This window comes from Thamnophis sirtalis, unplaced genomic scaffold (genome assembly GCF_051295495.1).
Source record: "Thamnophis sirtalis isolate CommonGarterSnake01/CBP01778 unplaced genomic scaffold, rThaSir2_p1.2 scaffold_6, whole genome shotgun sequence".
Taxonomy (NCBI): Eukaryota; Metazoa; Chordata; class Lepidosauria; order Squamata; family Natricidae; genus Thamnophis; species Thamnophis sirtalis.
The window spans coordinates 116,303,026-116,323,442 of NW_028261386.1; the positions used below are offsets into that span (position 1 = coordinate 116,303,026).

Below are 20,417 nucleotides of genomic sequence, written 5' to 3' on the forward strand. Positions count from 1 at the left end.
CACGGCTGCTATTCTGCAAATGTCGGCAGTGTGTCAGTTACTCCTAAGGTGCCTGGTTAATAATTAATCATACTTCTTTGATGGACAAGGGGTTTTGCTTCATCTATTCCCAAAGCACCTGGATGAGGCTTGGGGGAATTGGGAACGCAGGACTCAGTGTTCAAAGGCAGAAGATGTCAGTCTCCCGTGTTGACTTCATCTATTAAGAATTTCCCTGTCACTGTCATCTGCGGCCCATTAGCAGGCAGAATTTCATAGTATTGTGGCCACAGTGGACAAAGTCACTGACTGAACCATCAGAATGGACCCTGGGCCCAGTTTTACTGCAGCAGTAGTCAGTAATCAGGTTTCGTGACATCAAAAGCTCAGCCAGCAGCTAACAATATGGAAATTGCTCCTGAGGTAAGAGGCTCACGTTGAATTTTTGTCTCTCAGACACTTCAAAGAATCTAAGGAAGAGGAGAGTGATAAGGTATTGCGGTACGCATGTCGTGTGTGATCGGTTATTCAGTGAGGCAAAACGGGTTTTTAAAATTATTATTATTACACAGGCATTCATGCAAAGATTTTGAAAGTTAAGCAAAATTAATGCTTAACTTGTCCTCCTCGCTGTGTTTAGAGCAGCTGGCAGCCTAGGGTGAAAAAGGAAAATAATAGATTAACATGTTCTACTGCAGTTACATTTATTCACAGAAAAAACCCAGGGTATCTTTCTCCAGGAGAAGCCTATATTCAAAGAAATTTATTTTAATTGGATATATTTGTTCCTTGGTTTGTATCTGTCTGTGGATGCACACCACCACATACTTGGATGGAAGGAAAAGGAGAAGATTGCATTCTATTGGATCCGGAAGAGCTTTTGTTTGAACATATTTTAATTGAGAATAAACCAATGGTGAAATTTTCCAGAACCTGCTGGATTTCACCCCTGAAATAAACCCTACTAAACATATTTCTAGGTTCACACAAAACAGTTAACTGGGTCTGTTTAACAGCTACTGGCTATATTCATACCAGCGGTGGGTTCCAGATCCCGCCGCAACTGGTATGCTGTGACAAGGCCGGGTGTCCACCACGTGCATGCACGCTGTGCGCGGATGTGCACCCACTACTCGTGATGCTCCAGCTACTCAGCAGAGTGTTGCGCAGGTCCCATATGCTCCAGGTGCATGTTCAAATGGCCTGGTTGGGTCAAATGCAGGTAAGGAGGGGGGGCGGGCGGGCGGGTCCTCCAGAGCACTGTACCAGAACGGTACCTGGTGCTCCCAGCCGGCACCGGTACACCCGTACTAGAGTGTACCAGCTATAATCTACCACTGATTCATACAATATGCTAAGTTGGATTAGTGTTGATCTTGATTGGCTTTTTTGGTGGCTTAGTGTGTTATGCTAAGCCAGTCCTGTTTGTTTAGCTTACATATTATCTTGATCAAGAAACTGGTTAATCAAAGCAAGTGTGTTGCAGGAAACCCATCTTGCATAGTTTGCTATTACAGCATATGAACTCTACAGTTTGCTACCAAGACCCATTGCTTCTTCCTACCCAAACAGCCAATGGGAAAATGCTGAAGGTAATTAATATAATATATTTTGAGACAAATTATTACCTTGGGTAATTAATTTAGCCTCTTTGTATATAAGCAGAACAGCCATCAAGTGTCATGGAGAGCAAACTCTAATAGCAGACATTTATAGTTTTCATCACTAGTATTTTGAATCCTTTGGGATTTCGAAGGATCCCACCTTGTTACAGTTCAGACAAACGCACATGCAAATGGACACATGCACAGACATCAATTTAGGTTTTGAAGGGGTATGCAGGTATAGAATAGATGGTACCTAGGTTAATAGTAGTAACTGTGAGAAGGGTCTTGAAATCCTAGTGGACAATCACTTAAATATGAGCCAGCAGTGTGAGTCAGCTGCCAAAAAACCCAATGCAGTCCTAGGCTGCATTAGCAGAGTGTTAGAATCAAGATCATATAATACAATACAATGCAATAGCAGAGTTGGATGGGACCTTAGAGGTTTTTTAGTCCAACCTCCTGCCTAGGCATGAAACCCTATACTGTTCCAGACAAATGGCTATCCAACATCTTCTTAAAGACTTGCAGTGTTAGGACATTCACAACTTCTGGAGACAAGCTGTTCCACTGATTAATTGTTCTAACTGTCAGGAAATTCCTCCTCAGTTCTAAGTTGCTTCTCTCCTTGATTAGTTTCCACCCATTGCTTCTTGTTCTGCCCTCAGGTGCCTTGGAGAATAGTTTGATGCCCTCTTCTTTGTGGCAATCCCTGAGATATTGGAACACTGCTATCATGTCTCCCCTAGTCCTTCTTTTCATTAAACTAGACATACTCAGTTCCTGCAACCGTTCCTCATATGTTTTAGCCTCCAGTCCCCCAATCATCTTTGTTGATCTTCTCTGCATTCTCTCCAGAATCTCCACATCTTTCTACATCATGGCGACCAAAACAGTATTATGTGGCCTTACCAAGGCATTATAAAGTGGTATTAACACTTCACGTGATCTTGATTCTAGAATAGATATGAAGTATTAGTACTACTTCATAATGCCTTGGTAGGATCACATTTCAAGCATTGCATCCAGTTTTGGTCCCCGTGATATGAAAGAGATGTTGAAGCTCTAAAAAGAGTGGAGAGAAGAGCAACAAAGATGATCAGGGGACTGGAGGCTAAAACAGATGAAGAACAGTTGCAGGAACTGGGTATGTCTAGTTTAAGTAAAAGAAGAACTAGGGGTAACATGATACTAGTGTTCTACTATCTGACATAAAGAGGAGGGGTGTGTGTCAAACCTATTCTCCAAAGCACCTGAAGTCAGAACAACAAGCAATTGTTGAAAACTAATCAAGGAGAGAAGCAATCTAGAACTAAGGAGAAATTTGCTGACAGTTAGAACATTCAATCAGAGGAATGACTTGCTTTCAGAAGCTGTGGGGGCTCCATCAGTGGAGGCTTTTAAGAAGAAGTTAGACAACCACTTGTCTGAAATGGTATAGGGCAGTGATGGCTAACCTTTTTGTCCTCATGTGCCAAAAGTGTGCACCCGCACACAACAGCGCATTCGACTATGCCCACACCCATAATACAATGTGCACGTGATGCCCCCGCCCTCCCGCGCATGTGTGTGCAACTCCCCCGGGTCCCATTTTGGGCCTAGCAGGCCTCCCTGAAGCCTCCTGGGACCAAAAATGGGGCATGGGGTGCATTCCCCCCATGCATGCCTACACTGTTATGCTGTCAGCCTTGTATGCAGCTTTATTCCTCTCTAGCATTCATCTCCATTGTTCAGTGATGCATTTCCTACCTCTCTAGGATTTACCTCTATCTGCTCCTGGGAAGCATTTTCTGTTCCTGTTGGATGTATATTGATGGCTTATATAGTGTTTTGCAGAGACCCGAAAATCAGCTGATTGGGGTGCATGATTGCTGTAGCTTAGTTGGGGCTGGTGTGCTGGCAGAGAGACCTCTGTGCGCCACCTGTGGCACTCGTGCCATAGGTTCACCATCATGGGTTTAGGGTCTCTTCCTTGAGCAGGGTGTGGGACTAGAAGATTTCCAAGGACCCTTCCAACTCTGTTATTCTGCACTTTTGAAATAAACAGCTTATTCATTTCAAAACAGAATTAAATGTACAAACAAGGATAATAAAGTGACATAAATGCGTGTCAAAGGAGTATCCAATTTTTATTCTGTTCATCAGCGTTGAGTCAAAAGTGCACTCAAAAGACATCAAAATCAATTTGAGATTGCTTAGGAAGTGGTTAGGCAATATTTTTGGAGTGGCATGCAAGTACATAGATTTGAGCAGGAAGATGTTTTCCTCTCTACTTTTCAGTCTGCATCCAAATGTCTTAAGTTTGTAACAATTGCACATGTAGAGGGAACTTGAGTCTGGTTTCAGCACTTTGATTATTTGGGAGTAAAATAAAAAACCTAACTTCACAAAATATTTGCTGTAATATCTAATTTCTCTAAATCTTCTATCCCTTCCTTCAGTCTTTTTCTCTTTTTTAAAACAGTTTGTTTATACATTTTCACTTTACATACATAAGTGTTTAGTGAACAGAGTATTGTCTGGATCATTTTGCTTATATAATAATGCTTTCTTTCTCTCTTTTACTGTTAGGGTGCTGTAAAATTGGAGCTTAACATTTTTCATTTAAAACCTCATGTTGTAATATGTTTGCAATCAGAATCAATAGAGCTATTAAGGATTTTCAAGGGCAAGCCCTCACATTCAGTTTCAGAGATTATATCAAAAGTGTGATTGGTTTATCACCTCCCAAGAAATTGTCTGACAAAGAAAAAAAAAATCCAGTTATCTGTGCTGGCTGAACCACCTGGAGCAGATTCATGAGCTTTCAAGGCACAAATATCCTAGTCAAATGGAAAAGTACAATTGAAATAGTCTTCCTTTTTCTGAGATTCCACATCTTTGCTTTGTCCCTTCACTCCCATAACCAAGCTGGCCTTGTTGACCTTGAGGCTACCTAAACTCTGAACCTCTCCATGGGGAGGTTATTCTTATTTCCTTGTGAGTGATGCCTCTAAACGTGATGACAGCTATATCTTCGGAATATCCTGATGGTCTTGCCATATCTGAAATGTATACATATTAAATTGGAATAGAACTTTAATTCTCTATAATGTCACACTGGTTTTGTTTTTTAGATGTAAGGTTTGTAAATTCCTTGGGGTCTGCTTGGGTTTAGACCAATGGTTCCCAACATGGGGCCCACGCCCCACAGGGAGGCAATTTGATTTTTAATGAGGGCAATTTGAACCTTGTTTAAACCAAGTTAATAGCCTTTTAGGCTTCCTCCACATGAGTAAAGCTCACTTTTTGAGTATAGTAAGAATTATATGTCACAGGGGAAGCATCATGATTTTAGAGACGCTTAGGTGGGGCATGGCCAAAAAAAGGTTGGGAACCACTGGTTTAGACAAAGAAAGAGAAGGAAGGGAGGGAAAGAAAGAAAGAAAGAAAGAAAGAAAGAAAGAAAGAAAGAAAGAAAGAAAGAAAGAAAGAAAGAAAGAAAGAGAAAGAGGGAGGGGGATGTGTTTTCACTGATAGCCTGTGGTGGTATGAGCCTCCTTTTCATAAAGAAGGGAGGAAGGAGGAAGGGAAGGAAAGAAGGAAGGAAGGAAGGAAGGAAGGAAGGAAGGAAGGAAGGAAGGAAAGAAAGAAGGAAGGAAGGAGTTAAGATGTTAAATCCCAATCCAAGCCAATACCATTCCTGCTCAGCAAATTTCCTCTAAGCACAACCTTGGGTAAATGTATCAGTTTTGCAGTTCACTATTAAAAGTGGTTCCTGTTCTGTGGGGAGAAAGTTAGGAAATAAACCTCAGAGTTTGACTGCCTCTGATAGACACTTTATTTCTTTTTAATAAATCTAAAGCTGTAGTGAACTCAGCTAATTGAAGCAGTCCCCTTTCTCTCTCTGCAGTTCATTCCCCAACTGCATTTGCCTCTGCAGCCATGAATGACATTTCATTGCTTTTCATAAGCAATCACCAGAGATCTTCTGGGGCACCTCAGCCCAGCAACACTTTCCCAACATCGACCTGCCACTTTCTGAATTCAGATTATGAGGAAGTTAAAACCATTCGTTTTCTTTCTGGAAGTTTCATTGAAACTTCCTTCCATTTTCTCAAGGCGGCATCTGTGTAGAAAGAAAATGAACATATGCGAAATACCAGAAATTAACACAAGTTGAGGCCTTTAATCCTATCTCGTGTTAAATAGTTTCCAATTCTCCAGTGGGGATGGGAATCTCAGGGGATGGGCTTTCATAAAATATTGTTTAATATCAATTCTTCAGTGCCTAAGAATATCAACCTCAACTTATGTTTTATATAACCCCTAAATCCAGTAACAAGTCACAATAGAGAGCACTGAGAAAAACCAATTACCCGAAGGTTAAGCTGGTTCACAGTGATGTATGGCAGGATTGCAAAAAGCACATATAATGGATTGCTAGAATTGTTTCCCAACACAGCCATTCCTTGTTTATCAAGTACTTCAATTAGCGCCCATTTTCAAACACAAGACTAATTTGAAAATTCATTTTCTCAGCAATGCATGCATTTATGACCAATTGTTGTGCGCCTGACAACGTGCGTGATGGAGTGAGAGTAACATTGTTGTAGTTGTACAAGAAAACATTGTCATTATTACATTAAGGATAAGTTTTCTGACAGTGAGAGCAATCAACCTATGGAAGAGCTTGCCTTCAGAAGTTGTGAGAGCTTCATCACTGGAAGCTTTCAAGAAGAGACTGGACTGCTATCTGTCAGAAATGGTGTAGAGCAGTGTTTCTCAACCTTGGCAACTTGAAGATGTCCGGACTTCAACTCCCAGAATTCCCCAGCCAGCATTCGCTGGCTGGGGAATTCTGGGAGTTGAAGTCCGGACATCTTCAAGTTACCAAGGTTGAGAAACACTGGTGTAGAATCTCTTGCTTGGGCAGGCGTGGATGGGTGGGTGGGTGAGTCGGGTTGGACTACATGACCTACAGGGTCCCTTCCAACTCTGTTAATTATCTGAATGAGATCGCAGCAAACAGTGGTCCTTGCAACATCTCTCTCTGTCTCTGTCTCTCTGTCTGTCTCTCTCTCTCCTCCCCCCCTCCCTCTCTCTCATCATTTTGCTTAATGATTTGGTCATTGGAATGTAATTCAATCACTAATCAGGAAGTGGAAATTTCCTCATTTAATGCTAGTCTATTCTGAGTACAGTTCAAGGTTCTGATATTTAAGTATCAAACAACTATCTCCTCCCACACAAACCAATTGGGGGCCTTATTTTCCCCACAAGAAGTCAGCAACAAGATGACAGAAGACTCATTTGTTGTTGTTATTGTCCAGATGATGGACACTATTTTGCCCAAATAGCCACTTGTCAATTTGTCTCTTAAACCTTTCACATGTGATGCAATTGCTTGGTTTTAGAATAGAGTAGAATTCTTTATTGGCCAAGTACGATCGGACACACAAGGAATTTGTCTTTGGTGCATTTGCTCTCAGTGTACATAAAAGAAAAAAAAATCATTCATCCAGAATCATAAGATACAACACTTAGTGTTGTAATCTCAGTTGCAGTTAATTAATCAGTTGCATTGCATTTGAGATTTATATTCTGTGGTTTTCTTATTCTGGTAATTTTTGTGAGTTTTTAAAATGGATTTAGTTTTATATTTAGATTTCTACTCTGTCTCTTTAAACATGTATGTTCAAGAAAGAGCATATAAACATTTTTAATAATAAACTCAATAACAGTATTAGCTTGAGAATATCTATTCCTTAAATTTGTGAGCTAGCAAACATGTTCTAGCTTCTAGCTTCCCCATGGCAAATAAAAATGATTTTTTGGTCTGTTTTATGAACACTGATCCATTTATTAGAGGTATGTGGGGATAAACTAGATCCTATGGGTAGCAAGTGTATAAAAATAAACATGCAGGTGAAATTGAGATAAAGAAAATTTGAATGCAAAATAATTACACAAAGATATATAGCCAGTGGGTTTGATAGGTTTCCACTATGGTCTTCCTCTAATAGATGTACCAATTAGTATGAAAATAAATCTCAATTAAAATGCTAGCACCGGATAGCTGCAAGTATTGTTAAAATACAGAAAAAGAAAAGAGGGAGAGAAGTTATTACATGTAATAAGAAGTTATTACATTCGTCAAGAACTATATTGAGTCAGAGTGAAAAAATATCTCTGGGTTTAAAAATATTAATGGCATTGATAAGAGAAGTATATTCTGCTGATTTCCCTCAGAGAACCTGCATAAAATATTGATTCTAAGCTTATCAGGTTTTTTTAAAAAATAAGAAAAGATACACACTGTTCTAAGATTTCTGTGCAGATGTCAGATACTGGAAGAATAACCCAAGACAATAGTTTTTCAAGATCAATGCAGTATATTTTCTCTGTTATCTGGAGATACAACGATACTCATTGCGTTTTGGTCCTCCGATGAGTTCTGATTTCGGTTTCTTGCAGCACTTCACAATCTTGTAAAATTAGCCTTATTAAATACAAGGTGTTAATTTAAATGTCTTTCAAGAATGATTACTACATACCTTTTCTGTTTCTAAAGCTAGTGATTGCGCAGTCAATTTATTCTGGGGGGGGCGGAAATGTACGGAAATGCCTCCCAACAAATAAAGGGATGGAGCCTTGAGTTCAACGTTTAAAGCAGCCTGGTAATTAGCTTGTGGTCTCTGGCAGGTTGATTTACTTTTCTATGAAAATTTCACCCTCTCCATCTATATTTCCTTTTTTTTTTTTTTGGCAGTGGGTGGAAGTAGATAAAAGTTCCAACCATTTTCAAAGGGGGCTGGGTGTCATCTGGGTCCCAGATTTAATCATTTGTGCACGAGGCAGGCAGAATCAGTCAAAGCGTACTCTCTTTGCTTGCTGCCATCTTGAGATGTGTCATTCGGGAAACTTTAGACATTTTGGCAGCTACGTTATAGAGATTTCTGAACTGCTGGCATAAATTGACAGGGAGCCCACCCTCAATTAGAAGCTGTGCAACTTACTTGATTTCACAAACATAAGAGAAATCCAGCATCAGGACTTTGATCAAGAATGAAAAGGTAGGGGTAGGAGACAAGGAGAGGAAAATGTATACCTTAGGTGGCAAACAGAGAGAGAGAGAGAGAAGAGAAGGTGAGCCTATCCCGTCTTCCAGATAATGAGTTGTCATCTGCAATAGTGTTCCTTGGTTTGAAGTGGGATTATTGAGCTGATTATGGGGAACCTCTTGACTCTACATTCTGCTGGAGTTCAAGTAACAAGCTGCAAAACAAAGCAAGCGTCAGCTCGAGAGAAAAAGAACACTAACAAATTCTATTATCTGCTTCGGAGTGACATATCAAGAACAGGGAGTTATTAACAGAATAATAAGTTCATAAAAAGACAGTCACGGAAATGTGAGCTTCTTATTTTTTGGTGGAAGACTGTTTTAAAAACATGTGGTATATCACGAATTCCTGAGGAAAGGACAAACATACCCTATCTACAGGGGTGGGTTTCAACCGGTTCGTGGCGGTCCCTGCGAACCGGTTGGTCGGCGAACCCGGAAGTAAGTAACTTCCGGGAACCGCGAAGGGCGCGCCCGCCCACCCGCGGTCCTTACCCGGTTTTGACAAGTTCTGCGCTTCCACGCATGCGCAGGATGCATACAGCGCCTGCGCGATCCTCCAGGAGCATCTGGAGCATCGCGCAGACACTAGTACGCATGCGTGCACCACGCGTGTGCACGAGGACGCCGCCGGCCCCGTTCCAACCGAACCGGTTGGAACGGGGAGAGAAACCCACCCCTGCCTATCTGGCAGTATAAGGATTACAGTTTACAGATGCAAGGCACCTTAAGGTTCCAGTTTCTATGATGAATTATATACAAAGCCTGCTGTGGACACACCAAGTATACTGGGGTTCTGAATCAATGCAGAGCTGCAAATTCATTTTCTGTACCAATCCCATTGGGAGACCCAGGCAGGAGGTTTTCCTCACCAGCTGTCCCAGCAGAAATGTCTTTCGTGCATGCATGAATAGAAGATGCCAAGAGGGTCACAGAAACAGCTGTCAGTGCCACGCCTTCGTGCGACTGGAGCACTTTCGGGCCTTAAACAAGCAGATTCAGAGGGGCACTTCACATGACGAAGGATCTGTGTGAGCCTCATTTTCTGGTGAGCTATTAAACAGCTGAGTGGCAAGCAGCATTTCAGGTGATGTGAAATTTTCCTCGACATGCAGATATCGTAAAGGGAAAAGCTACTACATGCCAATTTCATAGTCCTGCTGCTGTGGATGCAGGAAAATCTGTCAGAAAACAAGTTGGCAATGCCAACTTGGGGGGGGAGCCACCTGGCACTCCTAAACACAGTGGGTAGTGGCTGTTGGGTTGAAACATATGATTCTTTGAGTTGACAAAAGAAGGCATGGGCTTCTTTGAAGCCGATGCCACTTTTCACACTGTTACATCTAATTTCTCATATTTGTCATGGACTTTCAAAATATTGAACTGCACAATAGGACCCTGCCTCCTCTGTTAATTGTATATTTTGGGGGGTGGGGTGGGGGGAAGTGACGCACGAGAGTGCATGATTAGCAACTTTCAATTCTTGTTGCCAGGATTGTTACATGTTGTTCTGAGAAACTCATTGTCTTTAAAATGTCATATAGCCAAAAAATGACTCTTATAGATATGACACAAAACTACTTTGGCAGTTCTTATTTCTTCCTTCATATGCAAGATCTTTTCAAAATTGGGATGCAATTCTGCTATCCTTAAACATGCTTGACTGAAGCATACGTCCAATGTTCTTATTTTGGAAATCAAGGCATATTATGCAACTGAATTGGACTTCTTTGTAATATTTTTGTCAGTTACATAAGTGATGAGAATCCCAAGCTATATGCTGCTTTTAGTTTGAATCTTATGCAGGAGTTACATCATTTCCCTTTTCTTGCTCAGAACTTGATTAGAAAATTAGTTCATGAGGCAGTTTAAGAGCAACTTTAAGTACAGCTGCCCGGCATCACCTTATCAGTGAGATGGAAGCAGTGGTGGGTTTCAAAAAGTTTTGGAACCTCTTCTGTAGGTGTGGCCTACTTTCCGGGTCCACTGGTGGAACCTCTTCTAACCGGTTCGGTAGATTTGACAAACCGGTTCTACCGAATAGGTGCGAACTGGTATGAACCCACCTCTGATGGAAGACATATAAATTTAAATAAATAAAATAAAATATAAAATAAAATAATTTAGGACAGGGGATGCCCAAGAAATAAAAATTTATCATGAGAACTAGCCGCTACACTGATTTGAATTATTCGATATATCTTCATATCATTCTAGAACACAATGATACTCTGATAATAAAAGCATAAGGCCACAATGAGTTTGGAGTATATCAATGATGCATTGTGTGTGGAAGTAGAATATACAGTAGCTATCAAGGAAAACCTAGTGCCTTACGGTCTTCATCACAACTGTTAAACTAAAGAAATATATAGCGAAGAATATCAGACTAATTTCGTACATTGACCTTAAGCTTGTTCTATGGAAACCCCTACAACTCCTTTGCTCTGTGCTCATATCACAGTAATACGTATGAAGCTCACACTATTTTCCTTGTTCCAGTTTATAGAAGACAAATGGTTGAAAAGATGTCCCCATGCGTTCATGTCAGGATGGCATGTGGAAACTGCACCTCTGCTGCATCCAAGCTTCCCTCTCACTAGGTATGAAGCAACCAAGACTATTTTTGCAAGCATTTTGTATTTGTGTAGATGTTGTTTATGCCATGTCTTTATGCCTATGTACAAAATTACACACACACAGACACACACACAAACATATACTATAGAATTTTACCACTGAAACGAATGCAAAGCTTACGAGGCTAAAATGGTGATGGTTGCACTAACCAGCTGCCTTTTAATGTTTTCTTTGATTTAATAGCCTTCTTTAATATAATTTTCTTTCAGCATTATGTCCTACCACTCTCCCTGTGTGTGTTAGAGAAAACAGTGCTGCAGTTTTTCCTAGCGCTGGAAAATAGCCATGTTACGAGTGGTAGAGGAATTTACCGGTGGTGCTTGACAATGGGAACTTAATAGAAATTATGTGCTTCTTTGATCCACCCTCAGGCATGCAAATCAAAGTCTGTCTCTGTGTATGCACATTACAAAGCAAATATGAACCTCACTGCACTTTGCTTGAAATGAGCTGTTTCAAGATTATAATATAACAGAGCATATATCAGAACTAAAGGATGAGTGTAAAAAAATCGATTATTTAGTGAGACTGTAAATGCCTGCCTTACCTTTATTATGTATACCTTATTTTATCAGATTTGGCTCAGACCATCAGGAGTTTCCATTCTTGTGTGCAAATTCTAAGTATAAATACATGCATGTTGGACATTATCTTCAGGTACATACTTTTTGTCCTTATCTGTATGCATGTTTATGTGTTTTGAGTTATCACTTTATTATCTCTTCCTAGAGCTTTGGTGGCACAGTGTTTAGAATGCAGTATTGCAGGCTACTTCTACTGACTGCCAGCTGCCTGCAATTTGGCAGTTCAAATCCCACCAGGCTCAAGGTTGACTCAGCCTTCCATCCTTCCGAGGACCAATATTGGTGGGGGCAATATGGTGACTCTGTAAACCACTTAGAGAGGGATGTAAAAGCACTATGAAGCGGTATATAAGTCTAAGTGCTATTGCTATTGAGACACTGAAGCAGAAGTAGCCTGCACTACTGCACTCTAACCACTGCGCCACCACAGCTCAAGGTCATGTGATCACCTATTCTGACAAGCAAAGTCAATGGGGAAGCCAGATTCATTTAACAACTGGGTTACTAACTTATCAACTGTAGAGTTTCACTTAAAAACTGTGGCAAGAAAAGTTGTAAAATGGGGCAAAACTCACTTAACAAATGTCTCACTTAACAACAGAAATTTGGGGCTCAATTGTAGTCATTTGTGGACTACCTGTACAGTTATATTATGGGTATAACATAGCTTTTCCAACCTAGGCACTCTGCTATTGTTGGTCTATGCATGATTTTCATTTATTTTGTTTATTCGTCAAACAAAAACTACAAATCTGAACAAAGCCAAATGAAATCAGTTAAAATGTGATAGGGATGATAGGCACATTCGGGAAGAAGGAGGGGAGGATGAAAGGGCAATAAAGCTTTGTGTGTACATGATAGGAAATCAGGAGGGGGGAATGACAGGTGATAAAGACCAGAACAACTGGATCCTATTTGTATCAGCATCCCACAGCCAAGCACACTGAGAAATATGAGTTTACCCCCCAAACACCTTAGAATTCTCAAAACACCTTGGCAAGCTCCAGTTGGTTGGAAATGAACTGGTCACCAGGGGAGGGATGGTCTGAGGGCAAACCAGAGGTGCGTTCCTACCAGTTCGGCCCGGTTCGGCTGGACACGTGACCATACCGGTTCTATTCTAGGCGCCGGCATCAATATTTTCTGTTCTGCACATGCTAATTTTTTCATTGAAAAAATGTATTCCCCCCCCTTTTTTAATGGTGTGCGCTTGCACAGACCTTTTTAAGTGCAAATGCACATGTTCCTGGAGTGCAAAAATGTTTTGGGCACCGAACTGGTCATAAAGCTGGTAGGAACCCAGCCCTGGGGCAAGCCTATACCTTATTTTTGTGTCTAGCAATTTCAGAGCTGGCTTGACTTTACTGCAACCCTCTTAGTAAAAGAATCCTTTGCTTTAACCAAGTGGAGTCAAAGGTTTTTCTTTCCTAAGGAATCGGATTGAGGCAGGTCTGCTACATGCTCCCTTAGGAAACTCTTAGACAGGAGGTGAGATCCACAGAACTTAAGTTACATCTAGCCTCATCCACAGGTAGCAAGACCAATGGCTTGGTATAAGATCTGCTGAAATCCGAAGATATCCAAAGATATCCACAGCTTCAAAAGGACTGATTTTTTCAAAGAATTAGATGGCATATCAAGAAATCTTTGCTGAAACTGCATTGACAGTTATTTTTGTCTGTGATATTATAAATGGCAAGTGCCACATTTAGGGACATTTCAGTTTGGATTAAAAGAACATTAGGACTTCTATCCCTTTATTTTCTCCTGCAACTTTTACAGAGTTTGCTTCCCTTGTTTTTATGATAAGATGGCAAGATGATGTTGCATAAGATATGCTGAGCCTGAAAACAAACCTGTAGCAGAAAACAGGAAGCAAAAATGGACGAAGTGCTTTAACTGAAAACAAAAACATAGCAGCCTGGAGAATTAATAATATTTTCCCTACTGTGATTTGGAAATTTGTACAGAGGAAAAAAAAGTTTTCTCTTTATATTTCTTTGCCACATTTCCTTAGTAACCGCAGACGGTGGTATATTTTGGAACAGATTAAAAGTTAAAAGCAATCAGTCTTCAGCATCTTCAAGATTTTCAGAGTGATGTCTATCAACATTTCAAGAATCAAACCAGACTGATAATAATAGCTGCAGGAAAGGATCATAATAAATATGGCCATTATTCATGTAATATATTAAACAACGGCTTTTTAATTAGGTCAGAATCAGTTGTACCGTAAACAAATTTGGCTAATTCTTCCCTTCTTTTTTTTAAAGCTGTTATTATCTTTCACTTCTATGGGTTGATTACATACTCGGGCAGGTGCAAAAACAGTGCTGGACATGTGAATCAGAGTTGCAGAAACTGGCCTTGGTCAATTGTTCTAGAAAATTACCGGCATGTTAGCAATTTTATAAGCAATTATTATGGTCACAGTTTTCCTTGACCATGATTCTTTGACTTTCCTTGAATAGAAAGTCAGAGGAAGAATCACAAATAGAATAGCTTCATGAGTTTTCAAAATTGCTTTGTCAGTTTGTTGCCTTGAGGATCTTTGCATTGACAAGGAAGATACATTATAAACAAGGTCAGAGATACAGGTCATTTCATTGGGTCATTCCCTTGTCAACTAATGCAGCTAATGACAGACCTAAGTGGCATAGGATTATTTATACTTGGCATCATTTTAAAGATAATATGAGGAGGAGGAGGAGGAGGAGGAGGAGGAGGAGGAGGAGGAGGAGGAGGAGGAGGAGGAGGAGGAGGAGGAGGAGGATGAGGATGAGGATGATTTACTTTATTCATTAAACATGAAACTCAGCTAACTGAACATTCAAAAATGAATTACAAATACCAGTGACTGGTGCTAATGGTTGATACAGTTTGCTGCCATCATCTTAGATATTAACCAAGTACCTTCTTAAAATATAAGAGGTTCTGAGTAGCACAGTTTTGTGCAGTTCCGCTGGTGTTATTGTAGGAAGCTGCAATTTGTTGATGTATCTTGTAAAATTCTTGGACAGGGTGCCAACTGCCCTGATGACAATAGGTATCACTGTTACATGCTTCATCCATAGCTGTGTAGTTTCGATGGCCATATTTCATTATTTTTTCGTGATATTTCATTATTTTTTCTAGTCCTTTTTATTCGACTCTGGCATCTCCAGGAACAGCAATATCAATAAATTGTACACTTCGGCCCTCTACAACTGTGCTATCTGGTGTGTTGTGTTCCAAATGATGATCCATTTGGATGATGATGATGATGATGATGATGATGATGATGATGATGATGATGATGTAGTTAATCTTTGGTGAGATTCACAGCCTTTGGGGCTGGTTGGTAGCTCAACAGCTCGAGTCCTAACCAACGACCTAGGAACTATTACGGTAAGGTTGGAGGATATAAGCTGTTCCAAGCAGGGTGGTTTTTTGTAGAATCAGAATGTTCAAGTCTGATAAATTTAAAATTTCCAAGTAGTGAGGTATACCTTTAGGTGTTGCTCCAAAGGCTCCAATTACAATCGGGACAACAGACGATTTCTTTTTCCACAGTCACTCAACTTCAATTTGCAAGTCCCGGTACTTTGTGATTTTTTCTTTCTGTTTATCTTCAATTCGTGCATCTCCAGGTATTGCAATGTCAATGAACCATATTTTTTTCTTTTCATCTATTGTTATGTCAGGTGTGTTGAAGGCCAAGTGCCTGTCAGTCTGAATTCTGAAGTCCCACAAGATCTCGACTTTCTCATTCTCTAAAATCTTCTGAACCTGATGTTCCCAGTGGTTTTTACTGTACTCAAATCCAAACTTTTGGCACAATTTCCAGTGAATGATCTTAGCAATGCGGTCATGGTGTTGTAGGTAGTTAGTTTGTGAAATTTTGCTGCACCCACTAATCAAGTGGTTGACTGTCTCATCTTTCTCATTACAGAGGTGACATTTGCTTTTAGTGGTAACATGTTGAATTTTTGCCTTCCTGCAGTTTGTGGCTAAGGCTTGTTCTTCAGCTGCCAAAATAAAGCCTTCTGTTTCTTTTTTCAGTGGTCCTGATCTTAAACAATTCCAAGTTAGCTTTTGGTCAGCTTTGCCTTCAATACTTTTCAAGTATTGGCTATGCATAGCTTTGTTTTTCCAATTTTCAGCTCACTTCTCAATTACTTCTTTCTTATATTCAGCTTTTGACTTAGTTGTCTTTAAAAGGCCTCCTTTATTTACTTCCTTAATCATTGGTTCTTCCCTTTTCTGGATGTAATCATTCAAGCTGTCTTTTTCTTCTTCCACAGTCTGTTTTACTTGTAGGAGTCCTCGACCACCCTCTGCTCTTGGTAGATATAATCGATCAACATAACTTTTAGGGTGCAAAGCATGATTCATTGTCATAATCTTCCTTGTTTTTCTGTCCAAATTGTCCAATTTCATCTGGGTCCAGTCTATTATTCCTGCAGAGTATCAAATCACAGTTTTTTAAATATTTCCTGCAAATGCTGGAAAAGCATGCACAAAAATCTTTCCTTTTCATGAATGGGTCTTGGAGAAGATGTGCATTCATTGATAGCCTTCTGTGTGTTCCTCCTTCCGGTGCATAGGAAGGAAGGAAGGAAGGAAGGAAGGAAGGAAGGAAGGAAGGAAGGAAGGAAGGAAGGAAGGAAGGAAGGAACCCTTCCATTAATGAAACTTTGGAATCTATAGTAAAACTCTAGTCTTTCACTGTTCCATCAAACGAGTTCATTCCCTTTCAGTTTTGGTTTCTATTGTTACTGCTCCTAAAAGGTTAATGGGAAAATCCCAAACAAAAATATGAACAGTATTACTTATATGAACATGCACAAGATAAAGAAATATACTTCTAGTATTTTCATATCAGTCCTCAAAGAATGGCTTTGTTAATGAGGGCTTCCTGCTTCTGGCTCAAGAGGCATGGAAGGTCACTGATAGTCTTGTCTTAAAGATATATGGTAGTTTCACAGATATAGAAACCTCCTCCAATGCAACTCTCAAATTTATCAGATGGACCTTGGATTTATTGGACCTTGGGAAATATGAAATTGTAGTTATCACACCTGAAAGGCAACAGGATGGAGAAGGTAACTGCAGCCTACCAATCTTTTAGATTCCAGAGCGGCACAATTTTAGTGGGCTAGTCTGGCAAACTGATCCATTTCTTCAACATTTTTTGTCTGGGACTAGTGCAATTGTCATTTACCTTCTCAAAAGGGATTATAGATATTTTCTTCCATATGAAACTAAGCTGGGGAACCTGTACACATGGACCATCAATGGTTCCTACAGCCATTGATTATATTATCTAAAGTTCTTTTAGATCACATTTCTGAAAAATAATAGCAGCTTGTGGCCATTGGGAAGCAGGAAACCATAAAAATTAGAATGCTAGTCCTAAAGTAAAAATGGCAAAATTGTTAAAGGGGGAGACTCTCCCACCAAATCATGGTCTTGCTACTGTATATGATACTAGTACTTCCATTTGGCATCACTGCGATTAGCACTTAGTTGTGTTTACCACAATTTTCAATTTCGTCATTAAAAAAAACGGGGCTTGTTTGAAAGTACATTACCAATGTATTTTAGATCGGTATAAAAGTCTCTGAATATGCCACTATAGTAAGTGATGTGGAAAAATGTTTTCACTGTAATTTGTGGATAAGTAATTTAATGTCCTTTCATTAGCTAGGGCATTTCTCTTTTTTTGAAATCTTGCCTTGTGGAGCTAAGTATAACCACCTGCCATGCACTGTCAATAATCTCTTTTAGATAATTTAGTAACAATGTACGGCTATATAAAACACTACAATAATAACATTCTGGCCAGAGGCACAACATTATCATGTGGCGCTTTCAAAACAATCACATAAAATGTAGCCATATTAATTGCTTGATCCAAAACTGTGTAAGGATTTGTCAAATCACATTCTCTTCTTTTGGCCTCAAACTGTATAGGACCTGAATGTACCGGGATACTGAAGTACACCCTTTCATCCCACAAGTAAAGGCTGTACTTCATATTTCACTGAGGCATAAAGAAAACTTTCTCTGATTTTATGCAGATAGCTGGAACCCAGTGTTTATCAATGCTGGTGATAAAATATACAATGGCTGCATTGGGCTAATAGATTTTCAGAGAATTGGAAGCATAATGGCATTACTATTATTGCCTAGATTATACATTGCTTTCTCCTTCCTTCCTTTTTTTGTTTTTTGTTCTTTCCTGGTTTCTGGCTGAACAGGTTTCATAGATTTTTGTAGCTCTATAAAAACACAATCTGCTTCATCAGAAATTAACAATACTATATAACATTTTCAGTTCTTTGAAACCCATTGCTTTTATGTAGCCTAAATGTTTACCGGGGCCACCAGATGAGTGAAAGTTTGTAAAAGCTCAGGTTCTGGGATTCTAGGATTGTTTTTCCCTTTAGGACCCTGATAGAGGAAAGACAGGAACTGATCCAGAATACAGAGCTTTTTTCAACTGAGACGGAATATTGCATATAAAATACGCAAGAATGACTAAGTGAACAAATCTTAGAATAGCTCAAGTGCATACTCAGTTTTATAAATGAGTTAGCCTGTATAAATTAACTTTCTAATTTTAAGAATATTTTTCCTATCCTTCAACAACCGTTATGGGCAGAGATTGATCTACAAATTTGGTACCAATGGCAAAATACACAAATGACTTTCACCATGATCTCCTCCTCCTCCTCCTCCATCATTTATTATTGTATGTATTTATCATCATTATTTTATAATTTTTAGTTGTAACATTTTATGTCAGTTTTCTAAAATCCAAGAGAATGTACAGAAATGCAAAAGGAATCAATCACATTGGGATCATGCCATAAAGCATTACAATAAACTAATTGGGTACTTTTGAAATCTACTCACCCATCCTAATTCATCTCCTGGTTGTGTCCTATCATCTGAGGTAGGAAGAGTGGAGCCCCAGCTACTAGCTCCTGTCCCCACAGGAGTGTTTATGGAAGACCAACCATCCCAATAGGCTGTCTCTGCCCCCATTCCAATGCAGCCCTGGGAAGGAATCAGTGGTGGGATTCAGCCAGTTCACACCTATTCAGGAGAACTGGTTGTTAACTTTCTAAGCAGTTCGGAGAACCGGTTGTTGGAAGAAATCTCCTTTTGTTTTTTTTCCACTTTACAGGGCTAATCCTGTAAGGAAAGCAGGAAGGAAACATTCTGGTGTTGTTTCTAGCCTAATCTTCATTGCCTTGTTTACAGAAACTGCCTCTCCTGTTAACCCTTATTACATTGTAACAGCTAAGGCGAAGCACCCATTGATGTGAGTGACATTGAGTTGGCCACGCCCAGCCAGTCACATGACCACCGAGCCACACACCCCAGCTGGTCATTAGGGCAGAGAACCGGTTGTTAAATTATTTGAATCTCACCACTGGGAGGAACCAATAGCTATGGTTGCTCACCATATTTTGAAAACTGAACTTCAAAAAGCCCTTGATTGGTTTTAGACCCTGTCAGCAGTGCAGGCCTGAATTTTAGTCAGTTTCCCAGAGACATTTTGCCATTCACAAATTCTCTGTTCATAGCTTCTTTAATCCCATGAGCTAGTCATGTCTACCAGTGGTGGGATTCAAATTTTTTTACTACTGGTTTTGTGGGCATGACTTGGTGGGCATGGCAAGGGAAGGATACTGTAAAATCCCCATTCCCTCCCCACGTCACTAACCTGCTTTCTAGTTCCATTCTCCTGTGCAGGGCAATAAAAAAAGATCCAGCCATTCAGCTGGGACTCGGGAGGCTGCAAATAGATCACAGACAGGGCCAGTGAGAGGTGTTATTTGCCAGTTCTCCGAACTACTCAAAATTTCCACTACCGGTTCACCAGAACCAGTCAGAACCAGCTGAATACCACCTCTGTGTCTACCCTAGTATTATGTTGCATTTTATTCTACAACAATGCCACACTTTTCTGAAAGGAGAAAGGGTGTGAGGAAGGATATAAATGCAGCAAGATACCCTGGAAACATAGAATTAGCAATATTATGAGAAAACCTAAGCTCTTAGTGCAGGAACCTAACATGTTTGGAAACAATTTTCTACATTAATTTTTGTTTAAAGAATAAAGATAAATTTGATTTTTCTGGACTTATTTATAGCTTTTCTTATTTTTGTGTGAAAACAATGTCATCAAGAAGCATGTAAAAGTTAATTCTGGAAAAAATATTTTGAATACTGATTTGAGAGAAAAAACACCTTACAATACATTCATGTGGCTTTAATTTCACTGCTGGTTTACATTTTAATTGTATTATTCTTATTATTTACAGTTTTTTTAATTCATAAAGAACAAGGAATACAGTTTGTATAACATGCTTTCACAGGAACAGCTCATAAAGTTCAGGAAGTTTCTCCTTCATATGCAAGCATTATTAATTATATTTTCTTTATATATATATTTATATAAAATAACCAAATAAAACTTTGCAGGAAGGATAACATGCAATTTAATGGCTGCTT

The 20,417-nt window shown here is 39.7% G+C and overlaps 1 long non-coding RNA gene across 1 annotated transcript; it reads left to right on the forward strand.

The window, feature by feature from the left end:
• The first annotated feature begins 211 nt into the window (after positions 1 to 211).
• LOC148045162 (uncharacterized) lies at positions 212 to 11,976 on the forward strand. Its single transcript, XR_015697182.1, has 3 exons — positions 212 to 402; positions 11,188 to 11,288; positions 11,901 to 11,976. It is a non-coding gene; the product is annotated as an uncharacterized LOC148045162 (long non-coding RNA).
• The last annotated feature ends 8,441 nt before the right edge of the window (positions 11,977 to 20,417 follow it).